This window comes from Schistocerca gregaria, chromosome 1 (genome assembly GCF_023897955.1).
Source record: "Schistocerca gregaria isolate iqSchGreg1 chromosome 1, iqSchGreg1.2, whole genome shotgun sequence".
In the NCBI taxonomy this organism is placed as follows: Eukaryota; Metazoa; Arthropoda; class Insecta; order Orthoptera; family Acrididae; genus Schistocerca; species Schistocerca gregaria.
In genome coordinates this window covers 609,690,473-609,717,235 of record NC_064920.1, presented here as the reverse complement: position 1 = coordinate 609,717,235, position 26,763 = coordinate 609,690,473, and the positions used below count along the sequence as shown (strand labels likewise).

The following is a 26,763-nucleotide window of genomic DNA, read 5'->3' as shown; positions in this document are numbered from 1 at the left end:
GTTTCTTGAAAAGAATATATAAGATGAACATCAACAAAAGCAAAACGAGGATAATGGAATGTATTCAAATTAAGTTGGGTGATGCTGAGGGAATTAGATTAGGAAATGAGACACTTATAGTAGTAAGGGAGTTTTGCTATTTGGGGAGCAAAATAAATGATGGTGGTCGAAGTAGAGAGGATGTAAAATGTAGACTGGCAATGGCAAGGAAAGCGTTTCTCAAGAAGAGAAATTTCTTAACATCGAGTATAGATTTGTCAGGAAGTCGTCTCTGAAAGTATTTGTATGGAGTGTAGCCATGTATGGAAGTGAAACACGGACAACAAATAGTTTGGACAGGAAGAGAATAGAAGCTTTCGAAATGTGGTGCTACAGAAGAATGCTGAAGATTAGATGGGTAGATCACATAACTAATGAGGAGGTATTGTATAGAATTGGGGAGGAGTTTGTGGCAAAACTTGACTAGAAGAAGGGACCGGTTGGTAGGACATGTTCTGAGGCATCAAGGGATCACAAATTTAGCATTGGTGGGCAGCGTGGAGGGTAAAAATCGTAGAGGGAGACCAAGAGATGTATTCAGAAGGATATGGATTGCAGTAAGTACTGGGAGATGAAGCAGCTTGCACAGGATAGAGTAGCATGGAGAGCTGCATCAAACCCGTCTCAGGACTGAAGACGACGACAACAACAACAACAACAACAACAACATCATCGAAAATCGTACAACGTTTAATGGTAGTGTTGACTGTCTCTGACGTGCTTCATAATTCGCGAAATACTACCCATGGTGGAACAAGTCATGGAAATTTTTAAACGGCGTAGTACACTAAAATCGATTCTTAACATGCACTGAAGTTTCGTTTTATGTTAAGAGCTGTAGTAGTACATTAGTGAATCAGAAGGATTTCTCTTCTGCAGTAATTACAGGACAGAATTAACGAACGTTCACAAGCTTGAGATTTTACGCTCATGGTTTATCCTATCACTATCGAGAACAAAAATTTCGTATTTAATCATTGAAAAACAAACGAACTGCGTTTTGTTCCTAATATTTTGCTCTGATGGTATTAAGAGTGTGTTTTTCAGATTGTCATAATTGACAAATGATTTCGTTGAACAGCTGTGTAATTCGTAAGTTCTTTTAAGTTTGTGTTATAATTCAGTCCTTTTTTTACAGAGATAATCGATGGAAAATCATGGGCCTGTGAAGAAAATGCGTCATGTCACCATTTTGTGTGTGTGGGGGGGTATGATACGGTAATCTATTACAACATAGTGACAGTTTTGTGATCTTATCTCGCCGAAATAGGGACAAGTCACAGTCGTTTGCTTAGCAAAACATAGCTGACACGATAGGTAGCCCCCGAGTGAGTGAAAGGTGTTGTTGGACTGTATAGAAGAATTGGAAAACTATTCAGGTAGTTGTAATGTTGTGTGGAGATAGCTCAGCAGAATGTCCATTTGAGGGATTAACTGTAATCATGCAACGAGGTTTCACAAAATTAAAGGTAGAACAATTATGTTAATATAAACTATAAGAAAGGAAGAAGGCACTGCAAAATAGTGTTAATAAAGAGCTTAATACGATTAGTCATTCCTGTGGATGGTGGTATATTATTATCTACCGCTAAAGCGCATGGCTGACATATCAGGTATGTCATATAGATAGCGAATATGCCACGCGGCTTCTTGTCATCAGAGCTCTGCCGCACCCTTTTTGTTTCCTCTGCATTGTTTAAATACTGGATAGTCGTGCTGCGAAACAACATAAGCAGATAATGCAGTGCTTTATCCTGCAGCAATAAACATAAATTACTGTATTTAGTATCATCAAATGTTAATAAAAATTCATTCTCCGGATCCTTGTATCCGAGGAAAATTAATGTTAAAGGGAAAGTAAAGGAGGCACCAGTGACTGAGGAAGTTTCAGAGGTAATCACAGGTTGCAGACACTTACCTTTGAAGTAAGGTGAACTAGTTACATAGGCCATGGTAGCAAAGGTATGCAGAGGAAATATTACCTAGTCTATAACATTTGGTCGAACACTGGTGATACAGTCTTGCGGCAGCATAGCAGGGTGAATGACAATCTTTGACGTGATTTGTGATACGACTTGAAGGAACATCTTTAGTGGAACTTAGGGGAGATGTAAGGGATAAAAACTGAAGAACTGTATGTAACAAATAATTGAGGACGTTTCGTTCTTCTCTGGGATTTAGACAGTCATAGGAGAGGAATTCGTGGCGCGCTGCATCAAAACAATCTCCTGATCTGTTACTCAAGTGGAAAAATCTACGTCGGGTTTGACTAGGCTAACTTGAAGCCACCATTCGCGATAGTATTATGCAACAATGCTCAAATTCTTCGTCTGATATTTCCATGCCCTTATGGAGGAAAATTATCCTGTCATCTTCATAGTCGAGTTGTATGGACCGGTGTTTTTTCTACGCTTGCGGTATTTAGATTGGAAACTTGAGGTGTAGAACGGATACTTGAGGGAGTCCTTTGGTAAGCAAATAATTTGCTTTATCATGTGCTCTAACGTAAGCGACCGTGAGACAATTGAATAAGCAGAGTGGCCCCGGTACTAGATATTTTGGGAACAGGCTGCAGAGAGAGAATTAAGAAAGCTTTCGATTTAGAAGCTGTGTAAGTTCGTTGCTCGGCGCTGTATAGTCAGCTTACAAGGGGGAACTGTTCCAGCAGTGTGACGTGTGACCCTGCGCGGCCAGTGACCGGCGACCACCAGTAACGCGCTCTCTGTGAGATGGTCGCATCCAGGCGCCGAGATGTCGTCGCTGCAGATAGCTCGTTATCTGAGGTACGCGCCAGATAGTCTCAGGTGAAGCCCTGGGGCTCCGTTTGGGGAGCGCTCCAGTGCTTTGTCCTCGCTGCGCTGCACTACTCGGACCGGAAATTACGTTGCGGTGCCTCTGCAGCGACCTCTTCCCACCGTTAGAGGCGCTGTAGAGTCAAGCTGTTGACTCTATAGGTCACCAGCCGCCCACAGATGACGCGAAGAAAAATGAAACATAACTGAAACGGGTCACTAGTCCCAATCATTTTTGTGCATAACAGCGCCCACATGATTGATTTCTGAAGTCCTTAAAACAAATTGTGATAATTATTGGATGGTAGCCGAGCAAGATGTATGAGACAGGCGAAATACCCTCAGACTTCAAGAAGAATATAATAATTCCAATCCCAAAGAAAGCAGGTGCTGACAGATGTGAAAATTACCGAACTATCAGTTTAATAAGCCACGGCTGCAAAATACTAACGCGAATTCTTTACAGACGAATGGAAAAACTGGTAGATACAGACCTCGGGGAGGATCAGTTTGGATTCCGTCGAAATGTTGGAACACGTGAGGCAATACTGACCTTACGACTTATCTTAGAAGAAAGATTAAGAAAAGGCAAACCTACGTTTCTAGCATTTGTAGACTTAGAGAAAGCTTTTGACAATGTTGATTGGAATACTCTTTTTCAAATTCTAAAGGTGGCAGGGGTAAAATACAGGGAGCGAAAGGCTATTTATAATTTGTACAGAAACCAGATGGCAGTCATAAGAGTCGAGGGGCATGAAAGGGAAGCAGTGGTTGGGAAAGGAGTGGGACAGGGTTGTAGCCTCTCCCCGATGTTATTCAATCTGTATATTGAGCAAGCAGTAAAGGAAACAAAAGAAAAATTTGGAGTAGGTATTAAAATTCATGGAGACGAAGTAAAAACTTTGAGGTTCGCCGATGACATTGTAATTCTGTCAGAGACAGCAAAGGACTTGGAAGAGCAGTTGAACGGAATGGACAGTGTCTTGAAAGGAGGATATAAGATGAACATTAACAAAAGCAAAACGAGGATAATGGAATGTAGTCAAATTAAATCGGGTGATGCTGAGGGAATTAGATTAGGAAATGAGACACTTAAAGTAGTAAAGGAGTTTTGCTATTTAGGAAGTAAAATAACTGATGATGGTCGAAGTAGAGAGGATATAAAATGTAGACTGGCAATGGCAAGGAAAGCGTTTCTGAAGAAGAGAAATTTGTTAACATCGAATATAGATTTATGTATCAGGAAGTCGTTTCTGAAAGTATTTGTTTGGAGTGTAGCCATGTATGGAAGTGAAACATGGACGATAACTAGTTTGGACAAGAAGAGAATAGAAGCTTTCGAAATGTGGTGCTACAGAAGAATACTGAAGATAAGGTGGATAGATCACGTAACTAATGAGGAGGTATTGAATAGGATTGGGGAGAAGAGGAGTTTGTGGCACAACTTGACTAGAAGAAGGGATCGGTTGGTAGGACATGTTTTGAGGCACCAAGGGATCACAAATTTAGCATTGGAGGGCAGCGTGGAGGGTAAAAATCGTAGAGGGAGACCGAGAGATGAGTACACTAAGCAGATTCAGAAGGATGTAGGTTGCAGTAGGTACTGGGAGATGAAGCAGCTTGCACAGGATAGAGTAGCATGGAGAGCTGCATCAAACCAGTCTCAGGACTGAAGACAACAACAACAACAGCCTTTTATTGCTGCTAATATTGTCGTTATCGTTTTACATTGTTTCGAAATATAGTAAGATTAACGTAAACAAAAGTAAAGCACGGGTAATGCAAGGTAGTTGACTGCAATAAGGTATTGTTGAGAGAGCCACATTAGGAAATGAGATGTTGACAGTAGTAGAAGAGTAAGGCTATTTGGGCAGCAGAACGACTGGGGATAGGCGAAATAGTGGGTATCAAATGCAGACCGGCACTGGCAAGAAAAATCATTGGTGAAAAAGGTAAGTTGGTTAACATGTACTACGAATTTGTTAGGAAGTCCTTTGTCATGTAGCCTTGTATGGGAGTGGAACGTAGACGATACAGTTCACAAGCTTTTGAAATGGGTTACTGCAGAAAGATGCTGAGCATTACAGGGCTGGGTAGAAGAACCATGAGGAGGTACTGAGTCGAATTTGAGAATACACTTGCCCCAAGCGCATCAGAGTTCATACCACCGATCTATGAGGCGGCGGCAATTCCCTATATCATTTCGATGAATAATCAAAGTAAAGAGAAATTATTTTCGTTTGTGGGTGTATTGAAATACATTCTTGCCATCGAAGCCGTACTATTCTTTCATCATCTCCATTATCATAATTGCACGGATTTATCTTGAGGATTCGTTTGGTCCTCGTATCAAAATAAGGCAGCCCCCTTTCGTTCGTGTATAGTTAAAGATTGTTCTGCTGTATACATTCACCTCACTATTGGTTGTCCGCAGCTCGTGGGTCTAGTGCCTGGCGTTACTTCCTCTGGGTCACGGAGTCCCGGGTTCGGGGATTTTCTCTGCCCGAGAACGGGTGTTTGTGTTGACCTCGTCATATCATCATCATTCCCGGCAGTGGCTAGACTGGACTGTGAAAAAAATTTGACTGTGAAAAAAATTTGACTGTGAAAAAAATTTGACTGTGAAAAAAATTTGACTGTGAAAAAAATTTGACTGTGAAAAAAATTTGACTGTGAAAAAAATTTGACTGTGAAAAAAATTTGACTGTGAAAAAAATTTGACTGTGAAAAAAATTTGACTGTGAAAAAAATTTGACTGTGAAAAAAATTTGACTGTGAAAAAAATTTGACTGTGAAAAAAATTTGACTGTGAAAAAAATTTGACTGTGAAAAAAATTTGACTGTGAAAAAAATTTGACTGTGAAAAAAATTTGACTGTGAAAAAAATTTGACTGTGAAAAAAATTTGACTGTGAAAAAAATTTGACTGTGAAAAAAATTTGACTGTGAAAAAAATTTGACTGTGAAAAAAATTTGACTGTGAAAAAAATTTGACTGTGAAAAAAATTTGACTGTGAAAAAAATTTGACTGAAAAAAATTTGACTGTGAAAAAAATTTGACTGTGAAAAAAATTTGACTGTGAAAAAAATTTGACTGTGAAAAAAATTTGACTGTGAAAAAAATTTGACTGTGAAAAAAATTTGACTGTGAAAAAAATTTGACTGTGAAAAAAATTTGACTGTGAAAAAAATTTGACTGTGAAAAAAATTTGACTGTGAAAAAAATTTGACTGTGAAAAAAAAATTGACTGTGAAAAAAAATTTGACTGTGAAAAAAATTTGACTGTGAAAAAAATTTGACTGTGAAAAAATTGGTACTTCGTAGGGGTGCTGATGACCGCGCAGTTGAGCGCCCCACAAATCAGTCATCAACTGTTGATCAGAGCCGAAGATTCTTCGTCAATATATTTATCTCTTTGATCATCAGTTTCACGTTGAAGTACCTTCCTCTTTTGTTAATTGTGATTCACCTGCCTGTAGCGCGTTTGGTAATATAACCATGCAGTGTTGTTTAAAAATTATATTGTTGAGGCGTAGCGTAAACGCATCCTTCATCGAGTTTGGCTCCAGCCATTCACTTAAATGTTTGAATTATCTTTCTCGTTTGACTAAGTGTTTTTTGACTAATTATTGCTTCATTGTTATTATTGTTAGCGGTAACACAAACTTGTTCCAGTTACTTTACGCAAGAAGCTAAAAAAAATCTTGCAGTTTAAAGATAGAAATTAATATTGAGTTAACATGTGAAGATATGAATTATTAAGACAATGCTTGGTTTGTATTACTAACTCGCGATCCATGATATTGATCCTTTAATTCAGTAACTTAGTGCAGTAACAAGTTTGTTTGCGTTGCCATCATATCAAAACTGTATCGTTCTCTATTCCACTGAAAATGCCTGCAAGTGAGAGGCGGGGAGCGTCTCGAACAAATAAAATAAATTACAGCAAGAAAAAGACTGTTTTTATTTACAAAACGAGTATTAATGCAATAAAGTTTGTATGCCCGCAACATCCTCATGTGCCCGTATGTCCTGTCACCAACTTCGCAGTTTTTGGCTACCTTCGGCATAACAGCAACGATTTGTCCGCAACTTGTGGTCTCGCGGTCGCGTTCTCGCTTCCCGAGCACGGAGTCCCGGGTTCGATTACCGGCGGGGTCAGGTATTTTCACCTGCCTCGAGATGACTGGGTGTTTGTGTGTCCTCATCATTCATGAACGTGGCGAGTTTGGACTAAGCAAAGGTTGGGAATTTTTACGGACACTGATAACCGCGCTGTTGAGCGCCCCACAAACGAAACCATCATCATCATCAACATCATCATCATCAACACCAACGATTCTTGTTCCTGATGCACTGCAACCAGTTACCTGCTGTTTCTGTCGTCGTAGATGCTGTTGTATCCTTTTTACACCAAGTATAAAGTTGATCATAAAATATAGATAAATGAAACAATTAGGCATTAAGTAATTGTTGTAATACGCAGTATTATCGAACTGATTAAGCCACGTGCCTGTACCTCGGAGAGCATATCCCTCGCGAAATAACTTAAGCATCCATGAGTGTAAGTTCATAGACTACATTTCCGAAGAGGATTCTTCCAGTTTCTGTCGGGCGTCTGCTAGTTTTATGTAGTAGTTCTGTCCCAGCGTATACCGCTACGTATTTTATACATGTGACTTCATCCAGTGGTTATTTGAAGTCGCATGATCTGCCTTGTTATACGCATAACTTCACGTTTATTTATACTGAGGGTCAGTTGTTAATCCTGCACCAACAATCGACTGGAAAACTATGGTAAACGGTAATTTGGATGGTGAAAGCGGCAATGCGGAAAGTTCTGGTGTTCGTAGATGGAAGTAGTGATTAGCTGGTGCTTTGACCATACTTAGAGTTCAGATGGAACCACGTAATGGTCAAGAGCTTTCAGTGGGCAAAAGACTTCTTTTTCCAGGAATAAAAAAATCTGAGAGATGGGATCAAGGGCGACCAAGTAGAGTGCTAATGGATTGTGCAGTAGACGTGTTCTTGGCCTGGCGCGCGCGAGGCAGTAAGAAAGGCGCGTCGCTGATGGCGGCCGCTTCTTTGGGAGATTCGCGAGGGCTTAGCCGGGCGCGAGGTGAATATTTGATGGCCGCCGCGGGACGCACCCCGCCCCGCCTATACTGGCGTGAAAGCGGCGGTGATTCAGCGCGATAACGGTGTGCAAACAAGATATAACGGCCCTGTCACCCTGCCGCTGCTTATCTCACCCGCCGCTCCCAGCACACGAGCAGCACTTCCGTCTGCGCACCTAAAACTACAAGCAAACTTCTTCAATATAGAGGCCAGCCGAGTTACCTGTAATAGGAAGTTGGCTCGTATTGTTGCATATTTGATGATAGCGTATTTTAAGCCTTCTCCGAAATAACCGATCGTAGTGGTGCGTTGGTCGAGGTATTGAAGTCTCGAGCACTTTTCAGTGCATCATTTAATTTTTACGCTTCTGCAATCGTGATATCAGTTATGTCGGGGCGGTCGCTTCATTAATGCTAAGGCCAATTTCTACCCGCAGTTTTGTTAAATTGTGCGCCTCAGTGGCTAAATGTTGCTCTACGAATGGCTGATTGGTTCTAAGACATTCGTCACTTAAAACATTTTTGCACGTTAACATGTTGTTTAACATGATTAGGTGCACTGTGGCATGGAGTCCACGTCGCAGCAGCAGCAGTAGTCTTAGTAGTATTCATCCAGACACCGCACAAGGACATTTATTTGTTGTTATTACGATTTAAGGACAACAAAGATAACGTAATTCTTATATCCAAGTATTTACATGTTTGACAAGGATGGGACACGTAGTCGGCCGTAGGAAGCATCCCGGCATTCGTCTGAAGCAGTTTAAGGAAACTACGGAAAACGTAGACGAGGGGGGCCGGATGAAGATTGTAGCCTCCACACTACATCTACATTTATACTCAAGCCACCCAACGGTATGCGGCGGAGGGCTCTTTACGTGCCACTGTAATTAACTCCCTTTTCTGTCTGAAAGCCTCCGTGCGCGCTCTAATCTCTCTAATTTTACATTCGTGATCTCCTCGGGAGGTATAAGTAGGGGGAAGCAATATATTCGATACCTCATCCAGAAACGCACCCACTCGAAACCTGGACAGCAAGCTACACCGCGATGCAGAGCGCCTCTCTTGCAGACTCTGCCACTTGAGTTTGCTAAACATCTCCGTAACGCTGTCACGGTTACTAAATTACCCCTGTGGCTAAACGCGCCGCTCTTCTTTGTATCTTCTCTATCTCCTCCGTCAACCCGATCTGGTACGGATCCCATAGTGATGAGCAATACTCAAGTATAGGTCGAACGAGTGCTTTGTAAGCCACCTCCTTTGTTGATGGACTACATTTTCTAAGGACTCTCCCAATGAATCTCAACCCGCCTTACCAACAATTTTATATGATCATTCCACTTCAAATCGTTCCGCACGCATACTCCCAGATATTTTACAGAAGTAACTGCTACCAGTGTTTGTTCCGCTATCATATAATAATACAATAAAGGAGCGTTCTTTCTATGTATTCGCAATACATTACATTTGTCTATGTTAAGGGTCAGTTGCCACTCCCTGCACCAAGTGCCTATCCGCTGCAGATCTTCCTGCATTTCGCTACAATTTTTTGATGCTGCAACTTCTATGTATACTACAGCATCATCTGCGAAAAGCCGCATGGAACTTCCGGCACTATCTACTGGGTCATATATTGTGAAAAGTAATGGTCCCATAATACTCGCCTGCGGCACGCCAGAGGTCACTTTAACCTCTGTAGACGTCTCTCCATTGATAACAACATGCTGTATTCTGTTTGCTAAAAACTCTTCAATCAAGCCACACAGCTGGTTTGATATTCCGTAGGCTCTTACTTTATCAGGCGACAGTGCGGAACTGTATCGAACGCCTTCCAGAAGTCAAGGAAAATAGCATCTACCTGGGAGCCGGTATCTAATATTTTTTGGGTCTCCTGAACAAATAAAGGTAGTTGGGTCTCACACGATCGCTGTTTCCGGAATCCATGCTGATTCCTACAGAGTAGATTCTGGGTTTCCAAAAACGACATGATACCCGAGCAAAAAACATGTTCCAAAACTCTACAACAGGTCGACGTCAGAGATACAGGTCTATAGTTTTGCGCATATGATCGACGACCCTTCTTGAAGACTGGGACTACCTGTGTTCTTTTCCAATCATTTGGAACCTTCCGTTCCTCTGGAGACTTGCGGTACACGGCTGTTAGTAGGGGGGCAAGTTCTTTCGCGTACTCTGTGTAGAATCGAATTGGTATCCCGTCAGGTCCAGTGGACTTTCCTCTGTTGAGTGATTCCAGTTGCTTTTCTGTTGTTGTTACGGAGTCGAAGGCAAGTCTGTTGAAAACAAGGATACCATGTTCAGTTTGTCCCTGTATCGCACTGTTATGCAGATAAGTTATTCGATAAAATAAGACTAGTGCTACAGTTTCATTAATTGCTCCCTCCCAGTTAATGAGTGCATTATTAGCTGACGCCACGATCTCGGCTACCATGTTTGGTTTCCATTTTGTGTGCCGCGACTTCCCCCGAGATTGAAGTCTGGCGTAACTACCTGTGTAAGTCGGAGGCCAACGGCCTTGTCCTATTTGTAACACAGATTCCCGGAAGACCATCGAAGTTAAGCGCTATTGGGCTGGGCTAACACTTGGATGAGTGACCGCCCTGGTCTGTTAAGCGCTGTTGGCCCGCGGAGTGCACTTAGCCCCTGTGAGACCAACTGAGGAGCTACTTGACTCAGAAGTAGTGGCTCCGGTCACAAAAATTGGCAGCGGCCGCGAGAGCGGTTTGCTGACCCCATTTCCACTCCATTATCTTCATTCAGTGACACCTGTCGGCTAAGGATGACAACTTGGTCAGTCGGTACCGTTAGGCTTTCGAAGGGCTGTTCGGAAGGAGACTTAAGTCGGAAGAAGGTAAGACAATATCACTTTCTATCTGAATATTCCTAGTAAATCAATGTTCTGTTCAACTCCTCCTTCGTGTTAATGACTGCGCAAAACTGTCATCTTTACAATGCTTAGCTGCTCCTCCCCTCTCTCAAGATGATTACGTGGGCAATATCCCATACCTATGAAATGACTTTTAATAAAACAGCACGCACGCAGAGAGAGAGAGAGAGAGAGAGAGAGAGAGAGAGAGAGAGAGAACTGTTTTATAAGTCATACTTGCCCGAGTTTCCTTTAAACTTGGGGTACAGAGCTAAGATGAACCACGCAGAACGCTAACTGCGAGCGAGCGATTTGGCACTGTGGTTAAGATAATGGAATCATAGTATTGCGGAAAGTGTTTCACAGTATCTGGTTTAAGTTTTCTGCGGTTTCTCTGAGTCACTAGAGTCAAGTGAAGAGACGAAAACCGATTTCCTTCCCTATTGTTGTCCATTCATTTGTAGTAGCTACGAAAGTCGGAAGACTGGCTGGACACACACTCGTGTGCAAGTAGTCGTATCTTCGTATCTGCATAACTACTGCAGCCTACATCTACGATGTTTGCGCCCCTGCATTGTCCGTCATTACCAAATTGGCGGTAGCTGAATATCTCAAGATGTCGCATTTTCGCATATCTTCTGTTCTTCAAATTGTACCATACATTTCTTTGATCCACTATTCGATTCAGCGCCTCCTTATTCGTTATCCAGTTTACTAGTTTAATTTTAAACATTCTTTTTAGTACCACGTTTCAAAAGCTGCTTCTTCCTTTTTATTTAAACGCTTTATCGTCCACATTTCACTTCCGTACAAAGCTATATTCCCTAGGAATACCTTCAGAAAAGACTTCCCGACACTTAAACGTAGCCGGCCGCCTTAACCGAGAGGTTCTAGGCGCTTCAGTCCGGAACCGCGCTGCTGCTACGCTCGCAGGTTCGAATTCTGCGTCGGGCATGGATGTGTGTGATGTTCTTCGGGTTGGTTAAGTTTACGTAGTTCTGAGTCTAGGGGACTGATGACCCCCAGCTGTTAAGTCCCATAGTGCTTAGAGCCATTTAAAACATTTTGAACGTAGGCGCAAATAAATCTCTCTTTCGAAAACGTTTCTCTTGCTGTAGTCATTGAGCATTTTATATCCCCTGTAATTTGACCTTATTTTACTGCCCAAATAGGAAACTCGTTTACTACTTTTAGTGTCTAATTTCGTAATTAACAATGGGCCTTGTTTTTCTTTTATCCAACGCATAACGTATCTTGTCCATTACTTAAAACTGCTCATTTAAGTCCTCTGCCATCTCTGACAGAATTATTTCGTCATCGGCAAACGTCAAACTTAACTACTTTTCTTCCTGAACGTTAATTCCCTTTTAAAATGTGTGCTTGATTTCATTTACTGTTTGCTCAGTGTACAGATTGACTAACAACAGAGATAGGCTGCAACTACTGCTTCCCTTTCATGTTGTTGAACACTTACACTACTGGCCATTAAAATTGCTACACCACGAAAATGACGTGCTACAGACGCGAAATTTAACCGACAGGAAGAAGGTGCTGTGATATGCAAATGATAAGCTTTTCAGAGCATTCACACAAGGTTGGCGCCGGTGGCGACACCTACAACGTGCTGACATGAGGAAAATTTCCAACCGGTTACTCATATACAAATAGCAGTTGACCGGCGTTGCCTGGTGAAACGTCGTTGTGACGGCACTTTGAACGGTACTACGACCCATGGCTCTACCCTTCATGCGATCCCTGCGAAACCCTACATTTAAGCAGCATAATGCACGACCGCATGTTGCAGGTCCTGTACGGGCCTTTCTGGATACAGAAAATGTTCGGCTGCTGCCCTGGCCAGCACATTCTCCAGATCTCTCACCAACTGAAAATGTCTGGTCAATGGTGGCCGAGCAACTGGCTCGTCACAATACGCCAGTCACTACTCTTGATGAACTGTGGTATCGTGTGGAAGCTGCATGGGCAGCTGTACCTGTACACGCCATCCAAGCTCTGTTTGCCCCAATGCCCAGGCCTGTCAAGGCCGTTATTACAGCCAGGGGTGATTGTTCTGGGTACTGATTTCTCAGGATCTATGCACCCAAATTGTGTGAAAATGTAATCAGTTGCCAGTTCTAGTATAATATATTTATAATAAATACCCGTCTATCATCTGCATTTCTTCTTGGTGCAGCAATTTTAGTGGCCAATAGTGTGTAACAGCAGTTTGGTTTCTTTACAAGCTGTCCTTTCAACTTGCCAGTTTCCTCGGTATGATTCGCGCTTGCTTCAGTTTTTCTCATTTGTCCAGTAGAAGAACATTACCAGGTCTCGGGGTCTCTCCAAGTTTCTTGTCTAATGACGCCGTGCAATTCGAGTTAATAAGCTTCTAGCTGCAAGCCCGCGGTGGCAGCGGTAAATGAACGTAGTTGTTAGTTTGGTTCTACTGCGTTAACCGGTAGTTGTAGTCCTTCTTTTCGTAGAGCACTTCCCCGTTAGCACTACGAGAGCCGTATTTATGAGCTGCTCTCGAGGCATCCGCCCGCCGGCAGTTGCCGTAACGATACGATACACGGCTGAAGATTCAGTACATTGCGCACGCCTCGGAAATTGCGCTGCCGCGGCGCGGAAACGTTGCAGCCGTGGGAGCAGCGGAGACGACACGAACTTGGCTGCGATCGGGGAGGAGGGAAGCCGTTGCGAGCGCGTCTGCGCGGAGCCGGAAGTAATGACTGCGAAGCCCGAGTTCGTTAATCAGTATCGAGCGCGCCATCTGCCGATCTCGGCTGGCAGGCGGACAGGCAGGCGCCGTGCCTCGAGTACAGTCGCGACGCTCAGTTCTGTACTAGTACTCGTAGCGGCATGAAAGTCAATCGTCACTTAACCTCACATGTGGCATAAGGTTGATTTTTTTTCTTTTTCTGCGTCATTTACAATATATTTCTTGTATTTTTGAGTCCTAAGTGTTATTAAGAATTAAGGGAACCTGATTATCGTAAAATAAAAAGACAGAACCAAATCTTATATGAAATGGCATAAGCCACTGTGTCTCAAGTCTTCGTGACGAAGTAATCTCAAAATTGCTTACAGTTGAGTCACTCGACTGAAGACAAGGAGTAATCATTACAGTGTTTCAGCCATAAGAAGCATATGTTTCTGTTGCTTACTATTCTCACGATTGACTTCAAGCAATTTTGCACGATGTCTATAAAGATCTGGTCATATTCACACTTAAACCGGCTTGCCAAATGTGGTATGTCAAATAATGTAGCCATTGCATTTCATGGCAGTTTCCAAGATTATGCGTTCACAGATACACGTCGTGAATTATGCATTTCATCTTGTCTTTTGGTGTTTACAATCGATTTCCTCTTGTTAAACTTGGAAAACTCAGCTCGCTCCGTTCACCCTGAAATCCAAAGTGCCATAGACAAAGACGCCGTGTTCCTGGGCTTCTACAAATCACTGTAGATCTGCGCTGTAGTACCAGAGCACATTTCAGGACAAAATCGAGAGACACAAAGGTAATTTCGTGGATACCCCTGAAGTAAAGTTATAGGACCGTTATTACCGTGTAGTTGTAATTTAAAGTGCAGCTACTCTTGGGCATATAAAGTATGGGCTGTAATTACCTCACGCCAAACGGAACCCATACTCTAGCGGAAAAAGACAGTTCCAATTTTGGCCACTAGGTGCAAATCTGGCGCTGTTCAGCATCTCGTCAACGTCTCCAGTGCTTATTGTAAAAATTATGTGAAATGAAACAAAGTCCCGTGCTTCTTGACGGAGTGGAAGGGAACGGTGCGGGAGACCCGCACCGCCGTACTAGGCAACGTTCTAGATGGAGGTGGTCTGCCGTTGCCTTCTTCCGGCCGTATTGGAGATCGATGAAGATGACGCCACAACAACGCCCATTCATCTCGAGGACGGTGAAAATTCCTGACCCCGCCGGGAATATAACCCGGAACCGCGTGCTCGGGAAGCTAGAACGCTACCGCGAGACCACGAGCGCGCACTACAAATTATGTCACTGCGGTTAGTAATAAATTCAACACGATGCTGTTGTCACTTGTTTAACGTTTTATCCCAAATCATTACATATGGAAACATTTATTGCATTCACAGCGTCAGATTTGCACGTGGTGGATAAAATTGGAACTCCCCCCCCCCCCCCCCCAGCGTAAATCGATTCCGCATTAACACATCAGACTATCTACCAAGTTTCGCTGGCATGCGGTAGTTACAGCCCACATTGAACATCTGTGAGTAGCCGCACTTGCAACGCCATACTGTCGCTGAGGAATGCAGTAAACCTGCAGAGCACAGATCTTTGATTCAGGGTCTGGCAGTTGGTTGTGACCGTCGTACCGTATTGCCCATAAATAGTTAAAAGATCGATTGCTATTTGATTACACTGTTAACGACAAATCACTAGAAATGGCAACAAGAACAATATGCCTCGGAATAAACGCCAGTATCGACATAAAGTGAAATGACCACATAAAGCAAAATTTAGAAGAAGCAGTTCCCAGGCTCCTTGCAAAGGACATTACGGAAATCTAATTCCTGCCCTAGAAAATGAGACCGGTTCTAGGGTAGTGCTCTGCAGCTCGGGATCAGGTTGGATTAATAGAAGAGATGGAAGTGCAAAATGGCCATGCAGGGATGGCTAGAGGACAAATGTAAGGATGTAGAGGCTTATCTCCCTAGGGGTAAGATAGATGCTGCCTACAGGAAAATTAAAGAGACCTTTGGAGAGAAGAGAATCACTTGTATGAATATCAAGAGCTCAGATGGCAACCCAGTTCTAAGCAAAGAAGGGAAAGCAGAAAGGTAGGAGTATATAGAGGGTTTATACAAGGACGATGTACTTGAGGACAATATTATTGAAAGGGAAGAGGATGTAGATGAAGATGAAACGGGAGATATGATACTGCGTGAAGAGTTTGACAGAGCACTGAATGACCTGAGTCGAAACAAGGCCCCCGGAGTAGACAACATTCCATTAGAACTACTGACGGCCTTGGGACAACCAGTCCTGACAAAACTCTACCAGCTGGTGAGCAAGACGTATGAGACGGGCGAAATGCCCTCAGACTTAAAGAAGAATATAATAATTCCAATCAGATGTCAAAATTACCGAACAATCAATTTAATAAGCCACAGCTGCAAAATACTAACACGAATTCTTTACAGACGAATGGAAAAACTAGTAGAAGCCGACCTCGGGGAAGATCAAAAAGATTCCGTAGAAATACTGGAACACGTGAGGCAATACTGGCCTTACGACTCATCTTAGAAGAAAGATTAAGGAAAGGCAAACCTACGTTTCTAGCATTTGTAGACTTAGAGAAAGCTTTTGACAATGTTAACTGGAAAATTCTCTTTCAAATTCTGAAGGTGGCAGGGGTAAAATACAGGGAGCGAAAGGCTATTTACAATTTGTACAGAAACCAGATGGCAGTTATAAGAATCGAGGGCCATGAAAGGGAAGCAGTGGTTGGGAAGGGAGTGAGACAGGGTTCTAGCCTCTCCCCGATGTTATTCAATCTGTATATTGAGCAAGCAGTAAAGGAAACAAAAGAAAAATTCGGAGTAGGTATTAAAATCCACGGGGAAGAAATAAAAACTTTGAGATTCGCCCATGACATTGTAATTCTGTCAGAGACAGCAAAGGACTTGGGAGAGCAGTTGAACGGAATGGACAGTGTCTTGAAAGGAGGATATAAGATGAACATCAACAAAAGCAAAACGAGGATAATGTAATGTAGTCGAATTAAGTCGGGTGATGCTGAGGGAATTAGATTAGGAAATGAGACACTTAAAGTAGTAAAGGAGTTTTGCTATCTGGGGAGCAACATAACTGAAGAAGAGAAATTTGTTAACATCGAGTATAGATTTAAGTGTCAGGAAATCGTTTCTAAAAGTATTTGTATGGAGTGTAGGCATGTATGGAAGTGAAACATCGACGATAAATAGTTTAGACAAGAAGAGAATAGAAGCTTTCGAAATGTGGTTCTACAGAAGAATGCTGAAGATTAGATGAGTTGATCACATAACTAATGAGGAGGTATTGAATAGAATTGGGGAGAAGAGGAGTTTGTGGCACAACTTGACAAGAAGAAGGGACCGGTTGGTAGGACATGTTCTGAGGCATCAAGAGATCACAAAGTTAGCATTGGAGGGCAGCGTTGAAGGTAAAAATCGTAGAGGGAGACCAAGAGATGAATACACTAAGCAGATTCAGAAGGATGTAGGTTGCAGTAGGTACTGGGAGATAAAGCAGCTTGCGCAGGATAGAGTAGCATGGAGAGCTGCATTAAACCAGTCTCAGGACTGAAGACCACCACAACAACAACAACAATGGGAAAGACGGCACTGGATCGTTTAGTCGGCCGAGAGTGTAACGGGGATGCTTAATAAACTCCAGCCGCACGCGCCACAGTAGTCTAGAAACGTATTGCTTCTTTTCACATTCTTATCACAAAATGATTACGATAAGAAAATGTGAGAAATTAGAGACCATGAGGAGGATTAACGACAGTCGTTCCTTCCTTGCACCCTTCAGAGAAGGAGCAGTGAAAAACGGTGGAGTGGGAAGCTGTGGAGGATGATAGTGATAAAGGAATACACCCGCCACACATCGAAACTTTGCTTTCGGAGTATAGACGTAGATGTCGATCATGGGACGAGGTCTACTTCATTGATCCCGTATCTCAAGGTAGATTCTGAAATATACCCGTGTAGGGTATGATTCGTAACTTGGCTAGAAACGTGTCCATGTCCACGGAGAGAATTTCTTCTGGTGTGGAAATAGGTGGAAGTCGGAGGATCACAAATCTGGGGAGCTTAAAGTGAAGCTGTGTTTGACGTCGCATGACCATGTCACCTCCAACATTTTAAGTGACCTACACTTGCATAATGGGGTACTTACAACCACGGTACAATTCACGTTAACAAATCATTGTCAAAGGTGAGAGAACCGACATAAAATTCCTATGAGCAACTGTGGATCGATTCCTTGGGGTTTGTGTAATCCCGTTGTTAGCTACTAAGCGATCGTGCCACATGTATAGGAAAGTCCAACCACTTACTCGTAGTTTTTTATTCTCAAAACACATGCGTTGGCAGGTCATCCTGACGAAAGATAAAGTTTACCCATAATGCAGTCTTGGCCGCTTTAAACTTACCTTTGACCTAGTTAGTCGGTCAACTTGAGCAATATTTTCCAGTTGCAGTAGTGTTTTACCCTTTGCAAGGCAATCAATAAAGAGAACTCATATTGTATCTCAGAAATAACCTGTCCAGTAGTTTAATTAGTTCTTGCTTTTCTGACGCACCACCACACGTTTCCACCCTCCGCTTCGTTTCATTTCAGTAGCATGAAATCGTCACGCAAAATATACTGGACTCTTTCTAAAATCTAAATATTGTAGAAAAACTGTTTCAGTAGTGGTTGTTCTGAATTCAACAAACGTGGCGCCCATTTTGCCCAATATATTATAGGTAATTCGTTAAGTAAACTGTATTGCACTCTTTCTTCTGTAATGCTCAGGACTATTTTCACAATTTTCTTCAACAGAAAGGGGTTAAAAACGTTTCTCAGCTGTGTCACAAAATTGAGCTTGTGTGTTCTGACTGGTGGTAAGGGCCTCTGAGTGCCATATACGTATTTTTAATATTCCATCTGAATGCGGTAGCATCTACGTGAAATTTTTTTCCAACACTACAACGAACACCAGTGGCAGATGGAGTACATAAATCAAAAAGATAAGTTTTCATATCAGTAGATACATGACCGTACGTATGTGGTTATGGATTCTGTTGCACACTTCAAATTAATGGGACTTCAACAGCGTTAATGGAGATAAGAATTACGTATTCGAAAGTGAATGGGAGCTTGCGCTTGGTAGTGGCGCATATAGAAAAGCATTAATCGTATTCTAAATAGTTTCGTGGTATTATCATTGGCACCGATGATACATTTATAACATCTTTCAACACGTATTGCAGTATCATTTACCTCTGTGGATTTCTGTTATCCCTCTTATAGTCAGTTGGTTTCCGAACGAAGACCCGTGAGGAATTTAGTGAATACATAAAACGTTCTGCCAATTTTAATAACAAGTTCAGTGATATCTTTTTATACGGGCATTATCTTCCGTTAGTCTCTGAAGGAAAATTTCAGAATTCGCAGAAGTAAATGCATTTTGGTAATCGTATACCAGAAAATTGGGTTAAATAACTGGTATGAAAAACCTTGCATTCTTTTCTGATGTTCCTAATTTTCCATCCCCTTCGGAGTTCATTTTTCCAGTCCGCAGCTCGTGGTCTCGCAATCGCGTTCTCGCTTGCCGAGCACGTGGTCACGCGTTCAATTCCCGGCGGGGTCAGGGATTTTCACCTGCCTCGAGATGACTGGTTGTTTTTGCTGTCATCATCAGTTCATCATCATTCATGAAAGTGGCGAGTTTGGACTGAGCAAAGGTTCGGAATTTGTACGGACACTGATAACCGCGCAGTTGAACGCCCCACAAACCATTCATCATTATTATCATTTTTCCAGGTTATCTGAACCTACTAAACTGCCGAATGGACTCTTATAAGTTATCCATGTCCATGTCACTATATTCTGTTTTAAGTCACACATAACTTAATGCATTTATGGTGGCAAACGTCGTCGAAACCTTGCTTATGTCGGGACATATACGGCCAAGAAAGATTTGGCAGAATCGTGACGCAGCGAGCGCCATGTGTGTGCCAGGCCACACAACTATTTAATTAGAATTTCCGAGGGATGTGAGCGTGGAGCTTTTGACGGGCTTCTATTGACCCAGCAGGTCGTTAACACCGAAATAGGCGGCCCCCACACGTCAGCCTCCTAAATTTTGCAGCAGTCGCCCGGCGTAGCCCAAAGTTTACGGAACGAATACACAGCTATTCACCACCACCACCACGACCACCACCACCACCACTACTGTCTATTCACATTCTACTCAATTATTTTAATATGCTATTAAATTTGCTTTTGTTTAAAAATGAAACTACTGCAACTGACTGTAAAAGTTAATGTTCGGTAAGCATTGTCAGCTGGATTCTTTAATGAAATGCAGTGTAAATAATATGTGCAATCATATTTTACCAGTAAGCAAATTAATACAGTGTGTGATGTTCTTCTTTTTCTGTTTCAGGTAAATTTCATCACCAAGATGGCCAAGACGTAAGAAGTAAGAAGTGGTATTTTAATTTATTTAAGTTACATTGCGCCATGTTTAGTTTCGCGGCTTTAAAAGTGCGGCACATTGACCTTACATACAGATACACTTCAGTAATGACCGATCCTGGTTCTCTTTGTAGCAATTGCGTCATTTTTGTTATGCATTGTAGCACCACACACACTATCGATGACGTTTAATGATAGCCGTTAATCTTTAACCTCCATCCATTTGTTCAACGAACAAGGCATTCAATAAACACAAACTGGATATGTTTTCCTGGAGAAAAGTTGTCACAGGAGAGTGAGGTGAGGAAGCTAGTTTATGGAAACAAATCTCACGAAATACGCAGGACCGCGACACGTACTCATCAAGCAGGCACGGATGACGAAAACGTTCATTCGATTACCCTCACCTATTTTCCAAACTCTACATCTCATCTTCCTGCAGTATTTGCTTAGCCCTGACTCAGATGGGGGGGGGGGGCGTGATTCGGGACACTATGTTAATATAGGATGTAAACTAATATGTTTTAATTTGTATAAAATTCCATCTTAAGCTATTACCGTTGTTCCTCTGCACCTTTTCGTGTCTAGTTTTATAGCTCCCAAAGCCCATTTCATGGCTCTGCAGTACGTGGAGTTTCCGTAGTCCACTGGCATTTATTCACTGACGATTCGGCGAATGAATTAAAATGGAATGTGTGCGTATATCTCCTTGTACGGTGACCAATTAAAATTTTGTCACCTGCCCTATGCGACCTGCCACGCACTGAATTGATCGGACATAATTTACGTTCTCTGTGGCACCATAATGATGGCATATGGTGCCAAAATTTATTTCACTAATTTCGTAACTGTATGCTCACTGGAAGTTCCTATGAGGTCATAGAAGAAATTCGTGTAAGATTTTTTTTTTTTTTTTTTTTTTTTTTTTTTTTTTTTTTTACAATAGCAATGTAATTACACATTGTATTCAACAGAATACCGAGAGTAGAATAATTATCTTAAAGCATCAGTCACCATAGCTGAATTTAAAAAAATACTAAACAAACGTGCTTTGTTGGCCGCTAATGCCTACAGAAACGAGAAAAATGATCAAGGAAGAAGTCACAAGGAACTGAGGGGAGCGCCTATTAGCGTCTGCGGGAACAATAGAAAGCTGTCGCTGCCGAGATATAAAGCGAAACACAAAAATGGAAAAATTGGTTACCGTCCGAAATTGCGCGCGAGGTCGAAAGGAGACGTGGTACGGTTAAAATAAAAGTAAGAAAGAGTGAGGGGGAGAGGTCGGAAAGAGTTGCCGTTAGAATTGGGCCCGCATGCGAGATAGGGCGCGTCGTGTTTAGACGGCGGGCAGAGATTGCTGCAGGAAGCGCCGCCTATTGTCTCGGCATGCGGGTCCCACAGCTGCCGCCGCCACAATACCTGCGACATGTGTTCCTTCGCTACACAACGCCCCCACTCCGGAGCCACGGCCACGAAATTGGGCGATATACAAAAAGGAGGCGGGGGCAGGGGGAGGAGGCTGTTCCTCGAGGGGGCCCTTTCGATACAAAGTAAAGACGTGGCAGCCGCAGAGGGTCGATTCTAAGGGCATAATAGGCGCGCCGGCAGGGGGCTAAGATAAGACGGCCGCCACTCGAGTGGAAGCCAGGCCCGGCCGGGGATTGTGGGGAACCCACACAACAGGTGGGCCCGCGGCGCCACAATGCGCAGCCTAATTTTCTTTGCGGCCAGACCGCGCGCCCCGAAAACGTTACATCCCGTGACGTCTTTGTCGGGCGCCGGCTGAGCACACACAGCAACGGATCGCGTTAATTGTGCCTCGCCGCAATCTAATCCAATCTGCGACAGCCCGCCTGACAAAGGAGCGCGGGCTACATTGTGCGCACACCGAGGTCTGCGGTTGCACACCGCCGGCCTCCGTTTGCCTATCGAGCGTTCCCACCTTAATATCGTCTCCGATAGGAGCTACCGCTGTTCTGTCCTGCGCCTTCGGAGATGCGGTGCAGATGTCTTTTTCACTTCACTTTCCCAACCACAGACATTACTGCAACGCTAGTCACGAAAGTAAATATCCAAGTCCAGTCGCCTCCTTAAGAAGTTGCAGATGTGCCATGATTTACGACCACCTTTGTCTGTATTTTTACGGTTCCGTACCTCAATCGGTAAAAACGGAACCCTTATACCATATAGTATCACTTCGTTGTCTGACTGACCATACGACTGTTAAAAACCTGTTTTTTCCCCCTCAGGAGCTAATAGACGTATTAAGTTGGGATTAATGTCACACACTGGGGTTTATTGTCGATTGACGGTGCAAAACATTGAAGCTTTTTTCAGTCAGTACAGTCAAAAGATAGTCGTTTCTATCACTTATTTCAATAGACGCAAAAACACTCATCGAACCCCACAGGGCGCTTCTCGTTGATATCGAATCATGAAATTAGGTAAGAAACAAGGCTGCACACTACAAGTAAAGGAAAAAATCCGAAAATTGTTAATTTCTATTGCATTACAAGAAGAAAATATTTTGTCATTTGTTATCCGACATCGAACCTCAAATTACCACAAGCAGTAGTTTTTCGTTCAGGCTGACAGGGTCGCAATGCTAAAAATCAAACATCAGGCAAAGAATGATTTTACGGTTCCATCGTCACATATCGCTTCTTGACATCTGACGATGGATGGAGTCCGAAACGCGTCATACGAACAATGAAGTCATTCATTGCCTGATGTTTGACTTTGACCGTCGCAAATCAGCCAGCCACTATAAGAGTACTACTAATTCTTAAGAGTGGCCGCCGTTCTGCACAACCTGACGTCGCATTTATTAGTTCCGAAATTAAAACACTCGAAAATCCAATAACTAACGGGACGGTATCTTGCCAGCATCAGTGTCGCAAACAGGCAAAAATGATCGAGTTCTCGATTCCCGGAGTGGATGGACTGTATATGTAGATAATCAAGTTTGTACAGAACCCTCAATGTGCGAGTCCTACTCGCACTTGGCTTTTTTGCATACAGGCGGTGCTGAACAAACTACATCATGTACCATTCAGATGTACTTAAACTATATGATCGAAAGTATCCGGACACCCCCTAAAAACGTACGTTTTTCATATTAGGTGCATTGTGCTGCCACCTACTGCCAGGTATTCCATATCAGTGACATCAGTAGTCATTGGACGTCGCGAGAGAGCAGAGTGGGGCGCTCCGTGGAACACTTGGCCTTCGAACGTGGTCAGGTGACTGGGTGACGCGTGTCTCATACATCTGTACGATAGATTTCCACACTCCTGAACATCCCTAGGTCCACTGTTTCCGATGTGATAGTGAAGTGGAAACGTGAGGGACACGTACAGCACAAAAGCGTACAGGCCGACCTCGTCTGTTGACTGACAAGAGATCGCGGACAGCTGAAGAGGGTCGTAATGTGTAATAGGCAGACATATATCCAGATCATCACACAGGAATTCCAAATTCATCAGGATCCGCTGCAAGTACTATGACAGTGAGGCGGGAGGTGAGAAAATTTGCTGCTCATAAGCCACACATCACGCCAATAAATGCCAAACGACGCCTCGCTTGCTGTAAGAAGCATAAACAATGGAAAAACGATGTGTGGAGTGACGAATCACGGTACGCAATGTGGTGATGCGATGGCAGGGTGTGGGTATAGCGAATGCCCAGTAAGTCATCTGCCAGCGTGTGTAGTGCCAACAGTAAAAGTCGGAGGCGGTGGTGTTAATGGTGTGGTCGTGATTTTCACGACTGTTCGAATGTATGCCTGCTAGAGTGGAAGCTATCTTTAAGGCTAAGGGTGGGCCAACACTATAATGAATTCCAGCATCACTGATGGAGGGCGCCACAAACTTTTAAGCCATTTCAAGCAGGCGTTCAAATGGCTCTGAGCACTATGGGACTTAACTTCTGAGGTCATCAGTCCCCTAGAACTTAGAATTACTTAAACCTAACAGGGATCGCAATCAACAGGGTCACATAATCTCAGTTCGCGAGACACTGCGGTGAGGTTTGGTATTTAAACCGGAACACTGGCGCAATGTCTGGTGATAAGGAACTTTATGCCACCACCTCTCTTACCCTTGCCGGCCAAATACGGTCAGTGAAAATTTCTTCAACCACCATGATTCGAACCGGTTTACCACCGGGTCTGCAGTTTGTTATTGTTCAAAAGTATGCCGTTTCCAAGGTGTAGTGTGAGTGAAGTTTAATGCTTGTGACCTTCTGCGTAAATTAACTGCAACAAACTTAAAAATTTGGTTTTCAAACCTCGACATTAGCTACACAGGGTGTCCCCAACAGGAACGTTCAGTATTCAGGGATATAGCAGGAACGGTTATTCGAAGCAAGAAGTCCAAAATGGATTCCTTAAGAGCTATGAGTATTTGGTAATCTGCGGTGCTATGAAACACATCTCATCCGCTGAAAAAAAAAGCGCTCACAGCTCTTCAGGTATGTATTTTTGATTCCATATTTACTGGGCATTTTTGCTTCGAATGATCGTGCCGTGTTCCTGTATACTGACCATTTCTCCTGGAACAGGCAGCTCTATATAAACCTCCGTCATTAATTACAAAACCGCAGATGTTTGTATGTTGCAGTTAAGCCAACAAAAAATGAAAACTGCAGCATTTCACTTATTGAAATACTAAGAATTTTCCATGAATACATGGAGACTATACATGCAGTGACCGCCGTTTCCAAGTAGAACCGGAAGTGGTTGGGAACAGAAGACTTCTTACACGGTGAGACAGTGCGCTTGTAGCCCGGTTTGAAGAAACTGTCGTGCAAGAAGGATTCTGTCTTCATCGCACACAATGTGTGCAGACGACAGTTAGTTTCAGAAACATCATTAACCCGTGCTTTTAAGGGGAAAAAAATGCCAATGGCGAAACTTCACCGGTACATGATGGGCTACAAAGAAGAAAATTGATAGCTCAGTGCAAAAAGCTTATTTCAAAACATACTTGAAAGCAAACTCGAACAAGAAGTGCGCTTTAACTTCAGCACAATTCAAAGTAGTTGGCAGTTTATAGCTACCGGGGTGGACAGCTCCCGCTAGCTAAACGCGAATACACCAGTAATAGCGGTGATGTCTCCTTAACACCGCGTCGTCCCATCCGTTGCACAAAGCGCTGTGCCAGGCAGCTCCCAAATCGGTATCTATTTTGGACGCGGAAAATTCGGCCTGTTTCAACAAAAGACGTAACTTCGGTCCTAGTTGAAACTCGGAATAAGTTTTTGTCACGTTAGAAGTCACTGCAGAGATGTAAACCGTACGTGAATTTTATTTTCCAAGAGATAATCTTTAAGAGGTTTTATTTCGCCACGGAGCGGCGTTCTGTCTGCCTATAGACAGTGCTTGTCGCTGCTACGTCCCAACTATAGTTGGCATCTGACTGTTAAAATCTAATCACACATCGTAAGAATGCAGTGTCTTGCGGCGGTAACGTTGAATGAAATGCTCTTGGGCTTCAAGGAGCGTCAAGTTGTTAAAATGGCGCGAGTTTTCGATCAGGCACACCTTGTCCATTGTCAAGTGGAATCACTGCCGAAAGATTGCTGGTACGCTCTGACATCTCCTCCTGCCGGGTTAGCGACCCAGCCACGACGAGGTAGAAGCCGACGCATCGGGCGCGTCTAAGTATGCCCAGATGCTGCGAGCACCAGTGACGTCATAGACGCCATCTAGAGTAGGTAAGGGTTTCCCAGCAGCCCATCGGCAGTCATTCCACGTGACGATGGCCAAGAAGTGCTTGCTCGAATGCCAGTGGCATTTTAACCAATTGACGTGGTTGGAAGCCCGAGAAGACATTGTTACTCGTTCACCTGCAACTGCTGGTTCAGGTCGAGCGTTTGGGGCAGAAAATCTGCCAAATTTGAAATCTGCCACCCTGCAACACGGTTTGAGGATGTAAAACATGCCAACGGTGCTGACATTTATCCAGATATTTATGGTGTATACGGACCGAAAATGGGAAGTGAAGGTGTAATACGTCAGTCGTGTCGTTTGTGGCGTTAAGAAAATCTGCGGGTGAGAAAATGTCCTACACGGTAGCAAGATAAACGAGTAAGATAAATGAGTAGAAAGAACGCAAAAGAAATTATCTGACTTAGGCAGGAACATAGACCCATTTCCGCGTCGAAGTGATGTGACATACAGAAATTTACAGTCCAGCCGTGAACTGTGCCTGTTCACTGAAGTGGCAGTTTATTACCCCCGCCCAAAAAGCTAAATTTTCTTCAAAGTTATCACATCTTGGAACACAATGAAGAAATGTTATAAATGATTATATTAAAAACATTGTGTTAATTGTTTGTATATATTAACAACTGAAATAAGTTTATCGTAGCAGTTAACTGTCTTTGGAATGCAAGCATCTCAATGTGAAAATATTCTAAGTGATGATCGTGTATTTATTACTGTGCTTTATACGTCATACAAATTTCTAGTATAAGCGCAAGTCAATATATCAATTAAACCATTAGACTTAGAAGCATACACAGAAATTAATGACTCTCCGTATAGAATCAAATTTTATTAGATACCTTCACCGTCACACTCAGCAAATAATTCTCCTCGCACTCAGATAAACCTACAGTGTCGTGTGACTGGAATGTATCTGATGATGATGATGATGCCGAAAAGCGTCGTGCTGATAATTTTTTACCTCCTCAGCCCTTATTTCATTA

At 43.0% G+C, this 26,763-nt stretch overlaps 1 protein-coding gene across 3 annotated transcripts in view; it reads left to right on the top strand.

Annotated features, from left to right (window-relative positions):
* Positions 1-26,763, top strand: part of LOC126358824 (DE-cadherin) — a 564,715-nt gene that overhangs the window by 273,029 nt on the left and 264,923 nt on the right. Inside the window, exon 2 of one of the 3 annotated variants that reach the window (XM_050007584.1) lies at positions 20,021-20,056. The exons of the other annotated variants lie outside the window; for them this stretch is intronic. The gene's annotated coding sequence lies outside the window, so the exon portion shown is untranslated. The remainder of the gene's footprint in view (positions 1-20,020; positions 20,057-26,763) is intronic. 3 annotated transcript variants of the gene reach the window in all.